General features: G+C 31.8%; 1 long non-coding RNA gene across 1 annotated transcript; it reads right to left on the bottom strand.

Moving 5' to 3' along the window:
• Positions 1 to 3,644: 3,644 nt before the first annotated feature.
• On the bottom strand, positions 3,645 to 6,182 carry LOC128280815 (uncharacterized). The gene is made up of 3 exons (XR_008270993.1): positions 5,982 to 6,182; positions 4,759 to 5,474; positions 3,645 to 3,871 (listed from the first exon to the last, which is right to left on the bottom strand). It is a non-coding gene; the product is annotated as an uncharacterized LOC128280815 (long non-coding RNA).
• Between the last annotated feature and the right edge of the window lie 14,250 nt (positions 6,183 to 20,432).

The raw sequence follows: 20,432 nt of genomic DNA, 5'->3' as shown, positions 1-20,432 counted from the left end.
GAGTATGTAGGAGGATGAATTGGAGACGTCTAGATGATTTTAGCATAAAAGATATGGAGGAGAGCCACTACGGAAAGCTGTAAGGAGCTGCCGCTAACAACCTCTATAGTCAATTTTTTCTTGTGTCGAGAGATAAGATTGCATCTCATCTTCATGTTTTCAGTTCGATATGTCATGACTTAATTTTGTTTATTCAAAATGGATATGAATCTTTGTTTGAATTACTTTGTTTTTTTTTTCTGAATATTTTGTACAAATATGATTATTTCATTCATTTACATTTAATTCATGATTATACTTATAAATTTATAGCCAACATTTGTAGGTTAATGAATTAATTGTTTAATCTGAAAAGTGGTAATGGTTAATTGACAAAATACCTGAATGGTACATATTATGTCGATATCAAAAGATGATTTTTGTATATATAAACTATGTAAATGCCCGAGAGGGTGGTTTTTAGGTTAGTTTTTGACATAGGCGTATGTTAATTAACTTAGGGACATAATAGGACTTCTAAAGAAACCTATGCCTTAAATAAAATGGGTTTAATGAATTTTCATATTTCTAGGATCTTCTGTTATATTCTTTTTATAAACACCAATAAATTCTTATTAAGTGACATATTTATTTTAGTCTATTCATGTTGTGTTATATTAAATCTTTATTTCATTTCTTGTGATTATTTTCTGTAAGGTATGTTGTTTCTTTTATGGGTCTTTCAACTCTAGTTACATTTCTTAATTTAATTTTGCAACACTTATTAATAATATTCTCTTTTATTTATTCATTCAAAATTGATTAAACTTGACATTGAAAATAATTCACACAATAATTTCTGGAAACAATAATCTTTACTTACTACTTATTATTTGTACAACCGTATACACTTTCATGTAATCACACGACATAATAGGATAAGCAAATTTCTAAAACACTCCATATGACTCAAGGAGTTGAACACTATCTCCATGTAAGTGTAGCACGAATGTTCACACTCTTCACAAATACCACACTATCTACAGTGGATAGAGCTATGCTCAACATTCTCATATCTCTCCAACACTATCTCCGAGGTACAATGCCATAACATAGAGTAGAAAGGGTGAGTAATCACAATCATATGGCATGCCATTGATATCTAGTTGTTTCAATCATTCACAATGCCAACATATCATTTTTTTCATCACATTCACAATACACAGTATAATAAGGCTCACAATACAATAGAGGTTGCAAAAACATGGGTTAACTTATATCATATGGGTTTACACATAATGTGTGGTTTCTCACAGAATAAAGTTTGCACAAAATGTATGTGGTTTGTACATGAATATAGTCTCGCATAGTAATTTTAGGCTAGCATAAAACATTTAAGCTTGTATAAAACATTTGGCTCTTATAAAATAGTTAAGTTCACATGAAACAATTAAGCTCACATAAAACATTTGAAAGCAGGATTTGCATTTATCACAAGTGAGCTTGCACAATATATAGGCCCGCACGATACTGGTGTTCGCATGACATATATAATCTCGCACACTTATAAGCTCACTCACTTTTATAGAGTTCGTACAATACTTTTATTGGGTTCACACAATACTTTTATTAGGATTGCATATTATAGGCTCACACAAAATATGTAAAGCTCACACACATTGTAACAAGGTTCGTAGATCATAACTCAAGGCTTGCATAACATATAGCAGGGCTCCCATGAAATTATAACAAGGTTCACATGCAAACCAGTGTTTAAGTGAGTTATGCGAGAACACTCATGTAACACCCTAAACCCGATTTTTGTCTCCAGAATAGTGTTATAGAGCATTACCATAAAAACATAACTTTAAAAACTTACATTTCATACCTCAACATAAACATAGCATAAATCATTCATCTACATGCATATTGTCCCTTAATTGAGCCTTTGAGGCCTTAAAAAGCCACTTTAGAAACAATTCGGGACTAAAATGGAATCATTCAAAAGTTCAAGAAAAAGTTAGAAAATCTGAAGTGCAATGGTCACACGGTCGTGTGACTCACATAGTTGAGACGCACGCTTGTGTCTTAGGCGTGTAACAATCGAAATAGGGACACATGACTGTGTCCTAGCCCATGTCTGTGTCTGTGTAACTCTCTGAGTTGAGTCACACGGCCAAGCCACACACCCATGTGCCAGGCTATGTAATAGCCTGACTTGTATGCATTAAAACTTATAGGGGACACATGGTTGAGTCACACGCCCGTGTCTCAGTCGTGTGGACATGGAATTGACCAAATTCAAGTCGTTCCCAACATCGATTCATGCATCTACCTGAAAAATTTTAGTGCACATTATCAAAGAATCAAAACCTTTTCAAAACTTACATATAATGACCAATTTAATGATCCCAAATCAATCAACCAATATGCCAATCAAGGCACCTCAAATGCAAATATTTAAACTTACCTAAACATGCATTTATTTGATCTCATTTCTATCCTTGAACCTAATTCAACTTCTAAAAATAAAACATCAAATTTGACCATTACTATTCCAATACAAAACATGCCATTTAAGCCATTTAGAACATATAGCATGATATAGTCACAATGACACAAATTAACAATGTGTCAAATTTACCAACATAGTTAACTTACATAATGTATACTTACCAAATCACCTTCTATCATTTTCAAACATTATAACCTAGTTCAATTATGAACTAAAACATGTCACAAGTAACCATTTTCAATCTATCACTAACATGCCGAATGAATCATATCAATAAGCATTTTAAAGTAATCAACAACGCATAATTGGGTAAGGTGTTGAGATGTACCAAGCCAATATAGCTTTCCAAATCTTACTTTGCACATGCACTATAATACCATTACAACCATCCTATACATGCCATTATAAACCATAACCAAATTACTCAAAAACTACCAATTTGTTCATTGGAAAGTGTGATAGATCTCTAACAAACTTCCAACCGATCGAGCTTCTAATAATATGTAAAGTAAAGGAAAATAACTACGTAAGCAATGAATGCTTAGCAAGCTCGTATAAGCTTTAAATATAACATTCCATTTCAATAATGAACATTATAGGATAAATAATAAGCTATGGAAATGCCATAAGATTTATAAAACTACATTACCATCAACTTACAAATGTGTAAGTCCATCAACATCATATATATTTTTCATTCATAAGATAATAAGATTTTATAAGATATATTACGAAATCATCAATCTTTTCATAAGATTATGAACCTTTCTATTTACTTACATTCCATTTCATTCCAAATGCTTAACATAAGCCTAAAAACATTATCAGTTCACGAGTTATTGTATTTATTCATGACATGAGTAAATTCATCCATAACATAAGTATACTTCTCACATATAAATATGTCATTTAAATTATCAATCATTTTATTTCATCATATTACATCCTAATTATGAACTTACCATTTCATTACCTTTTCTTACGAATCATTTGCATAATACAAGACATAAGTATAAACATCGACCAATTACATAAGCTTGACACAAGCCTAAGCACCAACAACAACACATGTTAGCATATTCAAACATAATCCAGATGAGTTTAACATAGGTAAGGCATTACACATGAACATAATTCATTTGAATTCATATTTTTCCTTAACATATCATACTTTTAATGAAACTTATCATTTCAACCCTTTTCATAAATACATGATATGGTTCATTTTGAACACTTACCATTCCTTTCCTTTTCATGCCCATTGAACCGTTTAGAATATCATTGGATACGCGGGATAGCTCACACGAAGTGTGCTAACATATAACTGTAACATTTCCTTTCCTTTACATCATAGCTCACACGAGCTGTGAAATGGGCCTGCTCACACGAGTTATGGGTCAGAATATAAGCTATACAATGCTGCTCACACGAGCTATGGAGTATCTGTAACAAATGCAGGACCTCAGCCATCAGTAGGACATTCAAGACTAGCACCTGGAACATGAAAACCCTAATGACATGTAATTTGTACCCTACTAATTCCTAAGGTTCAAATGGGGCTCGATAATCGTTGTGACTTCGTTGGATTTCCATCATTTCTTTACTTGATAATTGCATAATAATATATATATTGTTTCATTTACATTAGAATAACACATTAAACATTCAATTTAATCAGCATTTAAGTGATTATAGTTCATACGAACTTACTTGGCTAAATTGCAACAATGATTAAGTACAGGGGCTATTTGGTAATTTTTCTTCTCCTCGATTTTCTCCTCGTTCTTGATCTAAATTAATAATTTCATTCAATTCATTAATTTAGATAGTAAAGCCAATTTATTTTACTTGATTTAGTAATTTTTGACATTTTTACAAAATTACCCTCAACTTTTCATTTTTATTCAATTTAGTCCCAATGTCCTAATCATGAAACTAAACCAATTTTATTGAAAATTCATACATCTGAATGTTAATAGCATGCACTACAGCCCACTTTTGCAACAATTTCAGACAAAGTCCTATTTTATTATTTCAACAATTCAATCCCTAATCATCAAATTCACCAAAATCACTTAACAAAATACTTATAAAAAATAACTTAGACTTCAAATTCATCATTTAACATCTAAAATCACAAAGATTCATCAATGAAAACATTTAAAATCTTTAACAATTTTAAAAACGAAGGTAGGAACTAGCTAGACCTAATTGCAATAATCTCGAAACATAAAATTAAAAGAAACAGGTGAAAAATGACTTACCATGCATAAGTTGAAGCATGGTCGAACCTTGGTTCTTCTTGCCATGGTGTTTCGGTGATGAACGAAGCAATTGAAGAAGAATTATGCTTTGTTATTTTTATTTACCTTTTTACTTTATTTTAATAATAAAAAATAACATATAAACATATAAAATTAAAGAATTTAAAGCTTACACCGTCCACCATCATAAGAATGGGAAATTTATCCATTAAGGTCCTCCAATTATGTTTCTTTAATTAATTAACACCTTTAAACCAATAGCGATTGACTTTTTCAACTACCACGATTTAATCCTTTTTGCTTAATTAACTATCTAAACATCAAAATTTCTTAACGAAACTTTAATACAACCTTAATAACATTCCATAAATATTTATAAAAATATTTATGGCTTGGTTTATAGAAACGAGGTCTCGATACCTCATTTTCTAAAATCACTTGACTTTAGGGTTTTACCACTTGAACTTAATTGTTCATTCGAGTAGCATAAATTGTAAATTAAAAATTTATTTTAATACCATATTTAACTTATAAATATTAAATAATAATATTTATGAACTTACTCGACTGTTTTGTGGCCCCAAAACCACTATTTCCGACACCAGTAAAAAATGAGCTTGTTACAACTCAACTGCGTTTCGCCGCTGATTGTTGAGCCTACACCACCTTCTATTTGCCCTTATCGTTGCTCATGGATGCTCCCTCACGAACAAAGGCTTCACACATAACATAATACGTGAGGCTATTATAAAATAGCTATCCTAGAACAAAACAGCAATTCACCACTCCCTTAAATTGGCAAACTCACTTCGCGCAACTCTAAACTACAAATTACTTCATTTTAACTTAGTCAAATCCTCAATTTTCAATTCCTAACATCAAATCTAATGATTAATTACATATCTAAGCCATTAGTTTTACTCAATTTCACTAATTAACATTTTCAAAAATCACATTCGTCTTCAATCTCATGGAAGAAAGATCATTTGATTAATGTAATCTCAATGATTTGTTAAATCAGGTTACTAAACCTCTTAATTATTGTAAAATGAGCTAAAAATCATTTTAAAACCATCACCTAGCTTATTATTATGAAATCCACCATTTTTATGCAAAATCAAGTTTTAAAACAATATATCCTAGGATTTATTGGTTAGATCTATAAGAACACAAATTGAAATCACATATTAAACGTTTAAACCATAAGAAATCAGAAGGTTTACCTTCAATTCAAAGATCACCATGAAATTAGATAATTTTGAGCAAAAAGAAGCAAAGTGTTAATAGAAAATGGAAAGAGAAAGAGCGAATTTCTTTTGAAATTAAGGAGAAAAAAGGTGTTTGGATGCTAAGAAAATAAAAAGGATGAAGGGAATTTTGAGAGAATTCTCTTGATTTGATTTCTAACCAATTTTTGAAATGGTTTGTATGAAGGGAAGGGATAGTGAATGGTCTTATATAGCCACCCAATTTTTAAATTTTGGGCTACTTACCCTTAAGCTCCCTCCTACTTTCTCCCTTGTTCTAGCAGCTCCCATATCAATTAAATTTCATAATTTACACATTAGACCTCTACTTTAAAGATTACTCCAATTTAACCCTCGCTAATATAAATTTATTAATTTAATTACTATTGCCTAATTACTTATTTTATTTTAATTTCTACGACACTAACATCATATTTCACTTGAGCCCACGATTTAATTACCTGGTTTTTTAGGTGTGACAAGAAAATTATTTGCAAAATCAATTATTAATCCGTGAAAAAATTGTGATTTCCCTTAGATTAATATTTATCAATCCTTGTATTCTTTTAAAATTTACTATTTTGACTGCATTCTTTGTCATTTGTTTTTATTTCAGTTTGAACTATAGAAACCCCTCAATTTTATTTTCTCATTTATTTTTAAGAATTATTCTAATCCCACTTCATGTGAATTCGACCTTGCTCACCACTCTACAAAAGTTTGTTTTTCTTTCTTTTTGGTCAATATATATTTTTGGGTGGTCTTGACAGCCTGCCAACAACTTCGGTTCATGTGGAAATTCCACAGCCATACTTATGTCCGCATTGGAATCATTATCCTTAAATCTCATTTTCTTCATGTTTAGATCTTTAGTAGAACGTGACTCACCATCATCATTGTAAAAAAGAGAGCTAGTCATAGGTTTTGCCAAAAAGCTTTTAATCAATTTATATTCACATCAAATGATATTTAAAATAAATCATATATTTGAACTTAATAAAATGATCATAATTATAAATTCATTGAAAGCATTTTATACCTAATGCAATAATTTGGACATATAGACATTTAAAACACCTTTTGACTAACAATTCATACACATTATGAGTATTTTGATAACAAATTTTGTAATTTTATTACAAATTTATAAAGTAGGACAAAATTAAAGATAAATTTGTAACCTTACTTATTTACATGCTACTTTGACATATTTTTGTCGATTTGACGTAGTTTGGTGCAATAGAAGAAAAGTTAGTCTTGAAGCTCACCTATTCGATATTTGATTTTGTAGCATTCCTATAGTAGAGGCCATGCAGATGTAGGTTGATGGTTGATCAACATGGATGTCCTAAATTCGTCTGTTGGACTCTCAAATTAATTTTGACCCAGCTTGCAATTGGATCACTGAAGTGGAGAAGCCTACTGCCAAATTTGAAGCCCAAACTATCCATTAAGGAGTAAAGAGCCCAATATGGTTGTCGGAAGTCCAATCATACATAAAAATAATTAATTTAGGCAACAAAGACTTGGTAAAATGTGACAAATCCACTACAAAAATTTTTCCATGTGACCATTCAACTTCTTCTTAAGAATCAAGCATGAGCTATCTAAATTTAGTAAAGTTATCCACCTTCCTTCCTCAACATAAGGGGTCAGCCATGCATGAGAGAAAAAAAAGGGGGATTATCATGCTAAAATTAACAAACTCAAAGGGTTCCTCACTAGTCAAATAGTGAGGCATTTGCTCTCCATTTCACAAGGGGTCGACTATGTTTGAGAGAAAAAAGGGGGATTATCATGCTTAAAATAGCAAACTCAAAGAGCTCCTCACTAGTATAAATAAAGAGGCATTTGTTCTCCATTTCACTCATCCCTCACTCACCATCTCTTATCTCATTCTCTCTCCTTTCACTTCCATTTGAGAGAGTATTTGCAAGGTTTTGAGAGTAGCCACTTTAGGCAATCTTGAGAGCTTTTAAGCTTGGCAGTCACGACAAGAAGAAAAGAACAATGGAGGAGCAAAGTGAGCTGTGCCACAGAGATCCACTAGAAACGACTTAATAATTCTCTTTCCCTTCAATCTTTTTTTTTTTTTCAATTCAAGAAATATGATTGCAACTAAGTTTTCTTCTTTTAATATAATCATGATTGCTTAATTTTGTTGGTTTTAGAATGATTTAATTTTTGTAGTTTTAATTATTTAATTCTACTAAAAATGTTTTGTGCATTTGATCTATTTACTTATGTAAGTAAAATCATGAATATGTTTCTCATGCATTATGAATGAAGGAAAATAACTAAATTAGTTAATTCATCCGAACAAGATTTTAATTAATTGACACAATACTTGTATAGTGTATGTTTAATCATTTAGGATTAAATTAGTAGTAATACCAAAATATTATTACCTTACATAACTTGTATGATTTTTGCTTATGAAATTATTAGTTTATTAAACATAGAAATATGCTAGATAGACTTATTAATTCTCAATTTGCCACAGAATTTTCATAAAATCTCTTAATAGTTTCTAAATAATTTTATGTTAGGAAGGAAAATTATTCTAACATATGCATGCTATTGTGATTAACTCTTAAAACTTGCATACTTATTTCTTCCGTGTTTATTTTAATTTTGAGTATATTTAAGTTAATTTCAGTGTAATTAAAAATTCATGATTTTGATACTTGAATGAATCAAAGATTTCACGTAATTTCCAAATGTCATTAATTAAAAAAAACTATACTTGAAGAACCCAACACAAATTTTAATTTTAAACATGCAATGAACTTTAAATATGTAACATAAAATAGAGATTAAAGATACCAGAAAATTTAAAGACACAACATAATTTCTATCAAAATTCTCTATTGCATGCTTATAAAAATGTATTTTCTATCAAAATTTTATTTTTTAAAGAAATCTAAGAATTCTTCTTCTTCTTTTTTAACAAAGATTGAGTTCTGAAAATATTTTTAAAATTTTGAATTTATTTTCAACATATTATATTTAATTTTTAATAAAGTTGTGAAAATATAAAAAAACTGAAAATGAACAACTCATAACATACACGATAAATTTTGAGAAATAAAAATAGAAGGAATAAATTTGTATAATAAATACAAAAATATTATTTTAATTTAATTTTTAAAATTAAAATCGTCAAATTTAAATTTAGTATAATAAAAATCTTAAAATTAATAAATAAAAATTATTTTGTTGGCATGAGAGTTTGGATTCAACCTCTAATAATCTAATTCTATCCCCAGTTATAAAAATTGGTTTAAATGGTAAAATTTTGAAATTCAAAATAAAATATCAACATACCGAGATAAATTGCAAGCAGTTTGAATGCAATTTGTTTTTCTTTATTTTTGAAAGTATGTTAGTAAATATATAATTATATTTTTATTCAAGTAAATAAATAAGGTTAGAATATGCTATAAGTCTATACTTTTGAAAATTTGAAATTTAATTTATGTACTTTTCTTTAGAAATATAATTTCTCTACTTTTCAAATATCATAATTTATATTGAATTGTTAACACTGTTAAAATTGTTATTGTTTTGAAATAAAAAATAATAATCACGTAATAACCATGTAACTAAAAAAATAACATTGTAATGAAGTTGAATTTACCAAAAAATTAGCAGTATTAATAGTTGGACTTGAATTTTGAAATATAAAAAAATTAGAATGACTAAATTCTAAAATTTTGAAGAGTACAAGGACTTATGACATATTTTAAACAATAAATAATTTAAATGTATCTTTTGCTCAAAATATGCATGCCAATTAATCATGGTTATTAGATCGAGAACCAACAAGTATAACGGCTCAATCACACTCATCAAACTGGAAATTAAACGAACAGTTAAGAACCGTTTAAACTAGTGTAGATTTATGAGTTGAAATTTTGGTGTATTCCTTCCATCAAAATCACTTTGGTTCTTCTTTGAGCCTTGAACAACTTTGGAGTGAGTCACTACTGAGCCCTCAAATGCACAAGAAGAGAGATTTGGAGAAAATAACTTAATAACAATAAAGAAGAAGCAATAAAAGAATTGAATGGTTGAGTATTAACAAGAAGAAAACGCTTTTAAGTTTTTCGATTATGTTGTATAAAAGGTAAAGAAAACTAGAGGAGAAAAAACAACAAATAAAAAAATAAAAGGAAAAAAAATTCAACCATCGAATGGACGAGGATAGGGATAGACAAAAAAGAAAAAAAATTAAAACAGAGATTTGAGAAAGAAAAACTTAGTTGAATGACTTCATTGAAAGAAAACTTAGTTATTGGTTCGATCTCGAAGGGGAAGGAAAGCAAGCTAAGAAGAAAAAATTCAAGGTTTCGTGTTATAGTCTATTTTTTAGTGGTGTCGAAAATAGTAAAGGGACCAAAATGGTGATTCAACCATGGTCAAAAAGTCCAAGCGGTGGTGGATGTTAATCATTCCACAAACTTTTAGATTATTTGTTCATTTAGTCCTAATTAGTTCAAGGATAAATTGTAAATAAGTTTTTTTAATTGGAATTTAATATAATTGAAGGACCAAATATATAATTGGACCCTCCTTAAATGGCCTAATAATAGAAATGATGTGGAATTCTCTAGATTGTGGTAAATTACAATTAAATCCTAATTAAATAAGGATTTACTAATTAGTATGTTTTACAATATGATCGAAAATGGTAGTTTCGGGGCTACATCTCCGATTGGTTTAGCCGTAAATATTACTTATTTAATATTTATGAGGTCATTAGTGTTGGACTAAAATTTTCTTATCAAATTTTAACGTTTGGATGGTTAATTAAGTAAAATGACTAAATTGTAAATATGGAAAAATATGGATTTGTCAGCTAAAAAGATAAATTAAAGGGGTTTTGTCACATCCTCAAAACCCCCTTGGTCGTAAATAATATGCAATAAAATTTTAGTGAAATAAGGTTTAAAATCAAAGAAAATGAAAGCTGCAATATATCAAAAGAGAGTTAAATCAAGAAGCATGACATGATATATAATTGATTTCTCGATAAAATGAGAAAATGATATAAAGATGATAAAAGAGAATATTGAGGAGTATTAAAAAATAATAATAATTAAGAAGTAGGCTTTAGTATATTGATTTAAAGTAAGGACTAAATCATAAATATGTGAAGAGTTTTTGGCTCAAGTGTAAATATTCAAAATTTAAGGGATCAAAGTGTAAAAATAAGAAAGTTGAAGGACCAAAAGTGAAAGTAATCCAATTTACTATGATATGGAATTGGCATGCAGGGACCAAATTGAATATGTGAAGAATTATGAGGGACTAAATCGTATTTTTACCAAATTAAGTGATGATTCAATGATGAAATTTTAAAAGATCATAAAAGGCAAAATGATCAATTAGAAAGAAAGAGAACTCTAGAAGGCAATGATGATGTTGGAGATATTTTGATGATATTTTATAATTATTTAATTACATAAAATATTACTTTATTAATATTTTAATGAGATATTTTATTAATATTTTATTATAAATAGCTAGTATAAAAGAAGAGGAAGATGAAAAAGAAAAGAAAAAAGAAAAGAGAGAGGATCCTCCCATCTTTCCAACATGAGTGAGGGGGAGAGAAGAAGAAAACTTTGTTATCTTTACAATTTGGTCATTCCACCAAAAATCCACCATTTTCACCAACAATTTCAAAATTTTCACCAATAGAGAAAAGTGATAAGGAGACTAAGGAGAACAAAAAAATCACATTGGATTCAAGAAAATGGAAGTTGGAGGAGAGAGAAAATCAAGTTAAAGATTGAAATCAAGAGGATAAGGTAAGAACATCAATATTTCAATATATTTTTAAGTTTGATATTATTGAAAAAGCATGAAAATGATGTTAAAGTAGAGTTTTATTATATAAGGTTTTATGTTCTTGATATGTTAGTAAAGGGAAAAAAGAGAAATTGATGGAAAATATTGTAGAGAAAGGAAAATGAGGGTGTTATAAACTTGGTTATCAATATTTTGCACTAAAATAGTTTTGGATAGTAGCAATAGTTTGACTTTGAAACTTCACCAAAAATTATCGAAATGAAATTGGAGGTTAATTAAAGTATTAAATTAAAGCCTATTGGGTTGGTACGTGATATTCGCGACAGGTTTTAAATATTTATAATTAATCGCTCTTGAAACCAACTATTATCACGATGAAGGCAAGTGTACCTATCGAACAGTAGTATAGTTCAGCAAGACCGGATTATCAAACCCAAAGGAACTACGAGTACTAGTATTTATTTCTTTTTATTATCTAGCCTAAAAATTAAGAGGTTTGATTATCTAAACTAATTACTAAACTAAGAATGCACAGAGAGAAATTGGGGAAAAGCTTTTGGAAAATTTTGATTGATTAAGACAATACCCAAGGAAAAATCCACCTAGACTTCACTTGTTATTTGACTCTGAATCAGACGATTTATTCATTTGACTTGATCCGTAGAAATCCTTAAGTTATACTATTATCTCTCTCAAGACTAATAACGTTTAACCCTAAGTTGATTAATTGAAATCTCTTTCTAATTAACACTTAGTGTTGCATTAACTCGATCTATGGATCACCTTATTAGGTTTCACCCTAATCCGGCAGAATCTTATCACCCTATCTCTAGGCGTGCAATCAAATTCGCTTAATTATGACAAATTTACTCTTAGACAAGGTCTATTCCTCCTCTGAATAAGAGCGTTAACTCGAATCAATATCTTGGAATATTAAAACAAGAATTAAGAACACATAATTAAGAACAAGTCAAATATTTATCATACAATTCAAATAATAATAACAAGATCCGTTTTAGGTTTCATTCCTCTTTGGTATTTAGGGGGTTTAGCTCATGATTATAGAAGAAAACATCTCAAAAGAATAAAGATAACAAAACATAAGAAAACCTAAAACTCCTGAAGGAACTTGAAGGGAGATCTTGAATTTTAATGATGAATCCGGCTTCTGAGATGGATCAATCGAATTTCTTTGAGTAATTCCTTGCTTCCTACTCTACGTCTCCCTTCCTAAGTGCCTCCTCCGGTGTTTAAATAGGCTTTAAAATACCTAAGAGCCCTCAAAATTGGCCTTTTCCGAATAGGGTTATACTTGGGCTTGGCAGGGACACACCCATGTGACACGCCCGTGCACGATTACTCTAGCCCGTGGTTAAGGCTGTTGAATAGGCACGGGCATGTAGTCTACCCGTGTAAGTCATGCTTCGATCCTGTCAAAGGGACACGGCCGTATGACACGCCCGTGTAAGGAAGTCTAGGCCGTGTTGATTTCCCATGTGGGTCCATTTTCTTCGTTTTCGGCCCGTTTCTCGCTCTTTTTACTCTCTTGTGTCACCTAAGTATAAAACATGAAATTAAAGGATTAGTAGCATCGAATCCACCAAATCTAAGGAGAAGCCATCCATAAATGTGCTAAGCATGGGATAAAAACATGTATAAATTACGGTTTATCAAATACCCCCACACTTAAGCGTTTGCTTATCCTCAAGCAAAATCCTCAACTCACAATCAAAATAAATTCTTCTCAATTTATAATCCCTATCAATAATATTTCAAAATAATCCATAAGTATTCATATATTGAAAATTCAACTAAAAGTACATCAAAGTTTCAAACATTCCAAGTTGAGTATTTTATCATGAAAACATAGGTGTCTCCCTTATCTAAGTGATTACCTTTGATCAAAATATCATAGAGTTTAACATCCTCACTAAAGATTCACTCAAATCACTCAAAGTGTTTAAGGACATCAATTAAAGCACTCATTAGTCAATATGAAAAGCTATTGCTATAGACTTGCTTGAAAATCAAATCTCCACCATTATAAATTGAGCTGATACATCAATCAAAAAGGTCTTTTAGAGGGTTCTAATGTGGCTTTGGTTAGGGGGTGTGGTCACAAGTTGAAAGAAAAGGTTAGAATCGAGATTAAATTGAAAAATTAAGATTAAATTGAAAAATTACCTAGCTAGAAAAATGGCCAGTCATCAGTTGAATACAAGTGAGCTTCTTCTCAGAATATAGAATTAACACTCAAGCTCAAAAAATGATGAATTACTACTAATATGTGTTGAAGTATATATATATTTCAAGAACAAGTCAAATACATAGAAGAGCAAAACATAGCTAAGTAATTAGTTCAAATCAAATCTCGACAAAAATAGGGAACAAATTAGGGGATTTCAACAATAATGGGTTATGGCTTAATATTTAGGGTAAATCAATTAATGGTTTGTTAGGCTTAAAGGGGTTCACTAAGGGTCAATTATGAAGGTAGGCTTTTGTGGAGTGAGTGGGTTAAACCTATGTGCTTTTATCATCTCGACATATCAAATCAAATGGTTTGGTCTTGACATGCATAATCAAGCAAGTTCTAGAATAACAAATCAATACTGACGCACTCATAATAAATGTGAGCATGAAAGAAATAAAATATGCTCTAAAGGCTCAAGATCACACAAAAATTATGGCTTTTTGATGTTTAAACTTGTGAATTTCAACTCACGATAATTCCTAAACTTAGGGAAATAACCTAAAAGTTTATAATTCTTCAAAAATCAACTTATCATGCTTGATTCCCTAATGTCTTAAAGTTTAAACAATCAATGCATAAATGCCTATGTTTTAATTCAAGACATATCAATAAAAATCATAAATTAATTAAAATTCATTCTAATAGTGATATGAGTGATTCACGTGAGAATAAGACAAAATTTAGGGATTTCCAATGATGATATAAAAGACCCCCCACACTTAAGATGTACATTTCCCTCAATGTACAAAGATAGATATATTGAAATAGATAGATATATAATCATAAGATAGGGAGAGAAGTGAAACTTCCTGAATGATGAATGAACTCCTTGAATTAGAGTTATGGAGAATAATCGGCCAAGGCAATGATGAGAGTGGAGGAGGATACTCCGGTGGTGGTAGAGGTTCATTAGTCCATAAGTCCTACGCCAAAAGAATATTATATCTGGTGGTAGCTATAGTCGTGGTTGAGCAGGACATGGCAGTTGTGGAGAACCTTTCCCAATAGAGTTTTTGGTTCCTATGCGATGATGAGCTTTGGAGCTCTTTATAATTGTGATAGAATCAAGAACTTTTTAGGGAATATAATGAAGCATAATTACTCATAATGAAATAGCCAAAACTATAAATTATTCAATAAAAATTATAAAAACTAAAATTAAAATTATATTAAAGGAAAATGAAATAAAAAGTACTTAATTAAGATAAATAAAGATAAAAGTGAGAATAAAAATAAAAAATAAAAAGTTTTTAAACATCGTCATCGCCGAATGGTTCGCGAGGTGGTGGTGGCGATGAGATGTGGAAGTGCTGACAAATCTAATGTAGAGTCGCATCAATATGATCAACGACTGAAAACATTGTTGCTCAAATCATGTAAGGCGCTCAGAGATGTCAGAATATGAAGCCGCAACATGAACTCGACGATGGATGGGTGGTGGCTCAGACGGTGGGTCCTCATGACGTGGAGGGACATTATTAGTAATGTCTTCTGGGTCCTCCTTCTCGGTGGATTGGACGAGGTGGTACTGAGGAGGGTAGGTGCCATGTCGTTTCTCGATCATCCTCATACTTAGCATGCTCGAGATGCCCTGTGGGGACATCTAGCCAATGAGAGTGAGGGAGGATGATTGTGCTGCTGTATTGAGGAGCCCGAAGTGCCGAGCCAATCGAGTCACATAGGGCCCGATAGAGATGACCCCTCTCCTATGTCGCTCCGTCTGATGGCGGATGGCGAGGGCGATAAAGTAAGCAAGGTCGAGGATGTGCCAGTTCGCCATGCTCCATAAGAAATAGGCGTCGTAGGTGGTGACGACGCTGGTGCTCTCTCGTCGTCCCATTAGAGCGTGGGCTAAAATGGCATGTAGGTATCGTAGGGATGGGGCAAGGGTCGATGCCTTAGAGCGGCTAGGATCATAGGTGCCCGTGGGAGGGAGGAGATCCCTCGAGCATTTTGAAGGGGAGACTATATGTGGCGGTTGAGGGTGTCGAGTTTATTGTCATCCATGAACTCCTCCGTGTATAGACCTAGTGCAATCCCGAACTCGGGTATGCTTAACTGGCGTACTAGACTACCAAGGCAGAACTGGACCGTTCCAGGATCGTCGAAGTTGGTCATGACGGTCTGAAGATGGAACGTCGAGTAGAGTTCCAATGTGAACTCGAGATACATCGGCTCGACGATCTCAAAGAAGAGCCTCCACGGGTCAGTCGTTAGGAGGGCTCGAACCGCGTCAGCCAAATGAATCTGTTCAAGTGTGGCCCAGTCAATACAGCAGCCCACACCTAGGGGTCGAGCTCTGTAACACCCCTAACCCGTACCCGTCACCGGAGGGTTAAGGAGTATTACCATACAAGCACGAAATTCCATTTAAATTTATTCGAATACCTCCCGTTGGCACACTTATAAAACCGAATTCCAACATGTTTTTTTTTTCAATTATACAATATACAAAAGAGTCATCTCAAGTTAATGGGTGCATTGATTCATTTTTAAGTTCAATTCACATCAAAACATGGAAAACATTAAACGAATATCAGCCACACATTCACATTAACTAAGTGGAACACATATAGTAACTTAACAAGCCATTTTCGCATGGCTATACATATATACATCATCAAAAAGATACTTATTTAACATCAAAAAGTCAAGCCTATACATGCCATTATCAAAGTTTAGCTACTAGTGTATCGAATGGGCTTAGATAGTGTGGACGACTTCGACTTTGAGATTCCCGAGACTGTAGCTAATGAACGAGATCTATAAAACAGAGAATTAAGGAGAACAGAGTAAGCATTTCTATGCTTAGTAAGTTTTAAGCAATGAAATCATTTAAAATTAAAGCATAGCATTCATAAGGCTTATCATCTTTTCTTTGACCGAATGTAACCATGACTAAAAGATACCACTATTGTTCATGCATGTCATTTTAAATTTTTCCTTAAACAGAAATTCATATCACGTAGATAACTTCTTTTTATCCAACCAACTTCATCATTTGGCCGAATACATCTAATTCAATTACAAGGCTAAATAAATACATATACGCATATTCACATATTCATGTTAATTCACACTTCAACCAATATACTCACATGCTCAGAGCCAATCTTAACATATTTCCACTTGAATCAAAATTCATGTATCCTGAATAAGCTATAGACTTCATACAACCCTAAGCAATGGCAGGAAGAGCACTATCCAAATGAATAATCACAATTTAAACCAAATCAAATTTTACAATGTATATACGGTACATACCTGACCATCTTAGGGTTGTGAGCACATTAATTGGAATTATTACAGCAAGATCACACATTTCCAACACAAATGCCTTCGGGATTTAGCCCGGATATAACACCTGCACGAATACCTTCGGGACTTAGCCCGGATATAACACCAACACGAATGCCTTCGGGACTTAGCCCAGACATAACACCATCACGAATACCTTCGAGACTTAGCCTGGATATAACACTAGTACGAATGCCTTCAGGACGTAGCCCGGATATAAATCTCACACAAGGCCTGCGGGTCTTAGCCCGGTTATAATCCTCAATTATCATGCACATATATATATCATAACACATTAGCATTTCATTTACATTACTAGAACACAAGCACAACAAGCCTATCTACCATTCCACTTTCGGCTCAATAGCCACATACAAAGAACACAATTTCGTTTCGCTATCCAACATGATTTCTATAACTATTCGGCTACAAGTCATATGCACAAATTATTTATCTCACTACGTAATTCAAGTAGAACCATTCGGTCACAATTTATTTATTATGCTTATATATCATGACTTTATCAAATCATAAGCTAAGTTCCATTACTCAAAGACTTACCTTGTATCTTTCTGAACAAATTTTGGGTTGGCTATTTCGTGACTTTAGCTTTTCCCTTATCCGATGTTGCCTCTCTATGCTCTTGAGCTATGTTAAACAAGTTTAATTATATTAAACCTTATTCATACCTCTCATTCAATAATTACACTTACATTCCAATACGACACACACACACACACACAATTTTCCTTTACATACACATTCGGCCAAATACAACTATGTTACAAGTCACAACTAAATTATTGATTTGATCAAGTTTACATAATCTTTTAATCAAACTCATTATTCATGACATAATAATCATCAAGAGCCGAATATGTGATCACTTAGTAAGCTTAAATTCATGTGAACTTAAGTGTCAAAAATGTCTATGAAATATTTACTCACTATCTTCTATCTTTAACTCAATTTCCTAGCTCCCAATCGGCACACTAGGACCATCTTAATTCATTTCTCATCTTGTTACCATAAACATGGCAAAGTTAATTCCCATAAACAGTTATCATCAATTCATTCATTCTCTAAGGACAAAACCGAATGTTCAATAAGCAAATAAGGCACACAAAGCATGACTTCTTCAATTAAACCTACAATTCTCTATTTCATTGATTTTAACAGCAATTTCACTTAACAACTTCTCACTTTACAATTCGGCAACCATGAAAGCTTATTTTTAAGCATATTGACTAAATTCTCAATTATCCAAATCTTAACAAAATCTAGCTAATGGCCGAATATAAATACTTTTCCCCATACCCACGAATTCACCCATTCTAAGCTCAATTTGCCAATGAAGTAAATAACACTAATGTTGAGTATTATTTGACAATTTGCCTTAAGCAGCCGACTAAATTCATGTTCCTAATTCATAATTTCAAGTATTTCATTCACAAGTTACACAAATTATGCTCAAAACCTCAAATTTAATTTCGGTAAGCACAAACATGTTAGCCAAAATTCCCCAAAGCACCTAAACCACTACTATGCATATCTAACAAGTTTAAACCTCACTTATCCACCTTTACTCATAAGAGCATAAAACAACCACCATTTCTTACCATCCATATCATGGCCAAATGCCCAAACCACCATAGAATTCAAAATTTCAAAATGGGCTAAGTCAAATACTTAGCTATCAACCACACTTAAAAAATTTCAAAGGAAATAACATGAAATTTTTACCTTAATCAAGCAAAAATCAAAGAGTGACCGAAAGCCTAGCTTTCCCTCCTATATTCGGCAAATGAAGAACAAAAGATGAACTAAGCCTTGTTCTTTTCACCTTTCACTGTTTTATTTATCTTATTTTAGCACCAATAATATATATAATTATAATTATATTATAATACAAGTATATGTATAAAATACATACATTTCAATGATTATTCCACATGGCCGGCCACTATAAAAAAAAACATGTCAATTTGACATGCAAGTCCTTGTGTTTTAAAGTCACATAATACAAGGCCATTTCAAAATTTACCTAACACATTTTCAAAATTTTCACACAAGTCCATTTTCAATTAATTTCACATCAATTTGCAAAAATTAAAGCATTTAAAAATTCACACAGGCATAAACACATATTTTAGACATAAAATATTATATTCAAATATTTCGGTGACTCGGTTTAGCAGTCTCGAAACCACTTCCCGACTAGGGTCAAAATAGGCCTGTCACAACTCTCCCCCCTTTAGGGATTTTCATCCCCGGAAATCTTACCAGTAAATAGATTTGGGTATCATTCTTTCATAGAGTTCTCGGGTTCCCAAATAGCTTCTTCGATCCCGTGCTTGAGCCATAACACCTTTACTAATGGAACCTTTTTGTTTCGCAACTCTTTCACCTCGCGAGCTAGGATACGAATCGGTTCTTCTTCATAACTCAAATCGAACTGAATTTCAATTTCTGACGGACTAATTACATGAGAAGGATCGGATCTATAACGACGGAGCATTGATACATGAAAAACGTTGTGAATCTTTTCAAGATCAGGGGGCAGAATTAGTCTATAAGCAACCGGCCCAATCCTCTTTGAAATCTCATACGGTCCGATAAATCTCGGACTCAATGTAATATCCTGATTTTGGGCCTAGTCGGAATAGTGGTTTCGTGACCAAAAAATCCGAGATATAAATAATTATTTTATTATTATTTTAAGGTCTATGATATGATTGCATGATTGTGTGAAAATTTCGTGAAGAAATTTTATGCATAAAGTGCTTAATTTGAAATTTTGGACTAAATTGAATAAATTGCAAAACTTGTGTTCTAGAAGTATTTTGCATAAAATTGAATTAGATTATTAATTAGAGGTCCTTAAAGAGTAATTTTACCAATTTCTAAGTCTATGGACAAAAATTGGACATGGATGGAATTTTGGAAAGTTTAGTAGTAAGGGCATTTTGGTCATTTAGGGTAAAATGAATTAAAATACAAAATTAAAAGCCAATTTTGCTCATCTTCAACCCCATGGCCGAATATAGCAAGGAGAAACC

This window comes from Gossypium arboreum, chromosome 9 (assembly GCF_025698485.1).
Source record: "Gossypium arboreum isolate Shixiya-1 chromosome 9, ASM2569848v2, whole genome shotgun sequence".
Lineage (NCBI taxonomy): Eukaryota > Viridiplantae > Streptophyta > Magnoliopsida > Malvales > Malvaceae > Gossypium > Gossypium arboreum.
The sequence above is the reverse complement of the archived record's forward strand: the minus strand, read 5'-3'. Positions and strand labels throughout refer to the sequence as shown.